At 37.4% G+C, this 5,254-nt stretch overlaps 1 protein-coding gene across 1 annotated transcript in view; it reads left to right on the top strand.

Annotated features, from left to right (window-relative positions):
- The first annotated feature begins 2,269 nt into the window (after nt 1-2,269).
- Nucleotides 2,270-5,254, top strand: part of lrrc3c (leucine rich repeat containing 3C) — a 6,621-nt gene continuing 3,636 nt past the window's right edge. The window contains exon 1 of the mRNA XM_015384747.1: nt 2,270-2,773. The gene's annotated coding sequence lies outside the window, so the exon portion shown is untranslated. The remainder of the gene's footprint in view (nt 2,774-5,254) is intronic.

Raw genomic sequence — 5,254 nt, 5'->3', positions numbered from 1 at the left:
TTATACTTCATTTTCTTAGTTTTCCAACTAATTGTAACAGTGTCACATTTAACTTTGCATCATCTTGGAAAACTCTTTATTTTGGTATGTGGTGAACAACAAGTGGGGGCAGCACTGAGTCCAACCACAGCGAAAATGATTGTCTCAATGAAACTAATTATTTAATTATTTAAATACGAACAGGTCATAAAGAAATGAGCTTATATGAAACAAAACTATTTGGTCTATTTTTAAAATATAAGGAGTATAAAGTAGAGATAATTGCAAAAATATGTAAAGAGTAGAAATAAAAAGTTGTCTCAATAAAATTACTCCAGTAAAGTATAAATAGCCAAGATTTCTGCTTAAATAAGGTAACTAAGTATTTGTAGTTTGTAAATTGACACCTCTGCAATAAGCATAAAAGTAATTATAAAACATTTGATGGATGCAGAGGAAAAATAAAGAAATAAACAGAAGCCGATATATATGTATGCACCAGTCAATAGATAACATGGAAAGAAGAACAAATACATTTGTAAATAAAACAAGAGGAAAATGTATTTTCAACAAAAGACATAAATTAAATCCATAGAGGTATGAGCACATGTTTATAAAACTGTGCTCTTTGATCAAAATGAAATTATAATGATGCAGCTTTTAAAATAGTGATGATAATCATAATAATATTAAATATAATCGTCATTTATTATCAACCCTGCAAGCCAAGATCCTTAAAGGCTGAAATCTGTTAGCCAGAGTGGATAATGCACCAACACAGACACACTAAAAGGATTCGTTCCCCTCTAGACTGGCTGTGCTTTTCTGTCGTCAACTGAAACAAAGAGATGCAGTTATAAATAAATAAAGGTAATGATATTATAGTTAAAGAGAAGGAGCTTTAGAATGCCATCTTAAGTACAGAGGTGGCAGCTGCAGGTTGTTGTGACGCTTCATTTATCGATTGCATCATGAGATACAGCTATACAAGTTAATGCAAACACACAACTAGATCTAACATTTTTTCAAATGATTTATGTTGCACTGTTCTAAAACAAATGTCATCTCAAGTCCCAAACAGCTTGACTTACAAACCATCAGTTTAATCCAATCACAGACAAACTCAAAAAGAGTTTGATCCAAAGTATAAAACAATCCTGTCAGCTTTGTTTTTTTAAGCAAGATATTAAAACGTTTTCTGATTTTTGAAACCCAATATATTGCACTCCACTTTCTGACTTTGCAGCTATGATTTATAGATCCCTTGCCCAGAAAAATCAGACTACCTTTTTGTGTGCTATATATGCTTTATATGTGTTTTGTGAAGTAAAATAGAAAAAAAAGTTTAGTTAGTTTTGCATTTAAAACACTTTGATCAAAACAGATCAAAAGTAGCATGAGTCTTAAGTTCAATTTCAGAACTTTGTGAACAGATATTTGAGCAAGTATTTAGCACACTTTTCCATTAAGCCCTCCCATTAAAAATGTTTTTTATTGGTCTGATGTAATATTCTAATCATAAATATGCGGTTTCCATTAGCTCTAATTGGTAAGAATGAACAGAAATAAAGGCTTTAAAACAATGTTGGTATAATTGCTCTATATAAGAGGTTTTATTTAATGAATTGAGCTACTTGAATAAATGAACTATTTCGTAATAAATATGACTTTATAACCAACATGATTAAAAGTAGATGGTAGTGCAGTTAACTCTCAGCATGTACATACAGGAGTGCATTAGTTCTGCATCAGCCAACAGATTTGTTCTAACAAAGGATGCCTCACACATTTTATTAAGACATTTCAAATGGTTTAAAGTGGGGCATTATATCTAATTTAAAGTGCAGGGAAATATGATTTTATGTGCATTACAGTTAATCATGAAAATCTGACATCGCCAGGGAGAGTCTGGGTGGAGGATCTCACTTTATTGATTTTAATTCCTTTAATACCTTGGGCCTAGAGTTGCTTGGCTGACTCTTTCAGGCTGGTATACGTCTGTTTTTATAGTGAATTTGATTTGGGCTTCCTTATCGCCTTGCAGCAGACAGGAAGAGGGGGGAGGGGGCGAACCCCCCAGTTCTGGCAGCAAAGCAGCATGTTTGAAACAACAAGCAATTTTTTTCAGATCAAACATGATTAGTGTAGGCTGCAGACCCAAACGCTCCATGTGTGAACATTGCATGAGATCATTCCTCAGTGAGCGTGTGGGAGGGGCGCGCTCACCCAGTGGCACCTGATGCACGAATGCACATCAGGGCCCGCTTCACTCACAGCAATCAGCACACCCCTTTGAATGAATGCCTTCAGCTGGACAATTACAAAGGCTATTTACGGTACATGAAATTTCCCCTGCAGGAGCTCAGCCCTCTTTTCAGCCGCAGCTGCAGAGAAGCAGCCCAGCCTTCAGTGTGCGCTCACTCTCAATTCACCGCGCGTCCTGCGCCTCCTCTCTGTTTCATTTACTGTTTTTTTTATTTTTTATTATTTGACCAAAACCTTAGGCAGAAGGCTATAACCCCAGGACTGCGTGTTCACACCCCGGAGGTTTTATGGTTGCGTGGAAACAAAGAGGTTTGACACAGTGGAGGGAGTCTGGGAGCGTTTCCAGAAGCGCGTCGCTGTTGCCGGAGCGGCTTTGGGCACAAGTTTAAAGAGCGGCGGAGGAGAAGGAGGACTTGTTGGGAGAGGAGCAGATCACAGCTCATACCGATCCGTGGGCTGATCTGGAAGGAGTCATTCCTCCTATTCCGAAGCACACCATGGAGAGGAGAGCAGGAACGGGAATAACGACGTGAGTGTGCGCGAAACTGCGCGTAATGGTTCCCCCCCGCGGTGTGTGCGCGCGTTTGTGTGTGTGTGTGGTCTTCAGCTTGAAAATTACTTTCTCTTAACTGTCATTCCAAAAAAAAAAATAAAAAAGTAAGACTCATTAGTCAAATAACGTGAACTTTAATCCATTTATTTATAATAATTGTATGGATATACACCTGCATTGTAGCATGTAGACAATCATTTAGCTTATTTGAATAGTTAAACATTTTTAAAGCATTGCAAACATTCAATGTCTGTGCCAAAGTCCCCAAAAAACTGTGGATTTATCATAGTTGTCGGTTCCAGGTTTTCTCATTTATCTTTTCATCTTTTTTGTTTCAAAATCCTTCAGTGAATCCATTAAGAAGTCTGATCCATGCATTAAACCTGCCAGTTTTAGCACCATAATAAATATTTGCTGCATTTCATTTGCTTGGAGTCCACATAATGGCTCTCTTATACAAGCGGTGCCAGTGGCTTTAACAGAGTAGACCCTGACAGCAGTGAATTATGAAGCCAGTCTGACCTGTGGCTGTGAGAGGCCTCTATTTATTCCAGAGCGTAGAATTTCCTGCGTAAATTAAAAGCAGCATAAATAATGACAGCAAAAGTCCATAAATTAAGGAAATGCTGGCAAAGCCTCCATCTGACATATTGCCTTTGCTGTTTATGATGCCCCACCCTGCTTCTTACTGGGTTAATACTCCCCGTCTTTCTGCCTTATGTGTGTTGATCTCATCTAGAAGCGACTTTGCCTCCATCTTCAACCACTCTTTTTCTTGCCAGCTGCCTTTTGCTGCTGGCTTGAAATCATTTGCCCTTTTCCTCGATATCTCATTAGTGTCTTGCAGTGTTCTCTGTGTTGTCACTGTAATCTTACCCCTCGCCTTAAACCCCTTTGATATCATTCTTTCTCCCACAAGCCTGCGCTCATGTGTCCGATTTCACTTCTTGTTCACGTTTTTCGCCTCCTCCTCCTTCATCAACAGCCCTCTTGTTCTGCACCCCAATTATCTCTTGGCGAAATACCAGACTGGCAAACAACAGGAAAGGAAAACTACTCTCTTTTTGCTGGAGCCTAATTTTAAATGTAAAATAAATACTTGTGTGTGTTCAGATGCTTTGACCGTGCTTCCATGTAGTGAAACATTTTATCTCGGCCTTGATGGAGATTGAGAGATACCTTTCTATACAAAAGTGTTATTGACAAACAACAGAGGTGAAACTCTAATTAAATTCAGCCTTGATTTGGCATTTCCTTTGCCTTTAAATCACTAAGAGCCCATTAGTTGTGTATTCCAATCATTAAAGTGGTAAATTTCACTGGCAGGTTGAGAATACGGTCAAGGATTGAAAGACCAGCATGAATTATAACAGCTCATAACTGATCTACTCTCAGCAACGCGGTTAATCTATCTGAAAAGCCAACCTCTGTGTTCTGGTGATCTATAGCCTCAGAATAAGTGGGATTCTTCCTCCATTGGCTTTTAGTGAAAAGATTAAAAAAAAGAGCACACCTCTAGGTTTCAGTGATGGCTTTGGATTTGGATTCATCTGTTAACACTGTCTAGACTCTTTGAATGGAAAACTTGAACTTTTGCGAGCCTAACTATAACTACAAAAAACTCATCAAGCTTTTCTTCATTAGGGGCAGAGAATTTGGTTAGAGTTTATTAGAAGATGGAGGGAACTAAACACTGAGTAATTCCGGAAGAAAATGAGTTAGAGGGAGCCAGATAACAACTCTAAACCATTATATCAGGGATGGTGAGCAGAAACTTGCACAGGTCTTTGAGGAATCCTGTTTGCACCAAAAAAAACCCAGAAACATTTATCATTTGTATTCCTTTTCATAAATATACATTGTTGTTTTGTTCTATTACATAAAAACCAGTGGCGGCTGGTGGAGTTTTTTTCCAGGGGGGACTATAGTTTAAAATAGATGTATATCAAAAAACAATCAAACATATACTAAGTTATCACACCAGTATATTTATATGAATGCCAACAACAAAAAACATTATAAAAATACTTTATAGACACAAAACATAACTTCATGTTCAGGTTTACTTTTTGTAGATAAAGGATGCCCTTATCAGGCTTTATGAAGGCAAATCTGTGTTTTGCATTTTCCAATATTGTGTCACAAACCTAAAAAAATATTGTTAATTTAATTTATATTAAATGTATTTTCTGAGAATGTGTTTATTTAAGAGCTACTATGCAGATTAACAAACATCTAGAAAAAGTAGGATATATTCTATTATTTTCCATGTGAATCCCAGATTGTTCATTCTTCTTTCCCTTTTCAAAAAGTGATTTAAATCAGTCCTGCCTGTGTTTATCCATGCTGCTCCTATTTGAAAAAGGAGGCAGGGAAAGCAGAATAAAGCATTAGCTTGCTGCATGCAGTTAGCCAAGCCTGGGAGCTAAACCAGATCCTGGAAAAAGATGTTTCTTG

This window comes from Cyprinodon variegatus, unplaced genomic scaffold (genome assembly GCF_000732505.1).
Source record: "Cyprinodon variegatus isolate N-32 unplaced genomic scaffold, C_variegatus-1.0 Scaffold322, whole genome shotgun sequence".
Lineage (NCBI taxonomy): Eukaryota > Metazoa > Chordata > Actinopteri > Cyprinodontiformes > Cyprinodontidae > Cyprinodon > Cyprinodon variegatus.
This window is presented reverse-complemented; position numbering and strand designations above follow the sequence as displayed.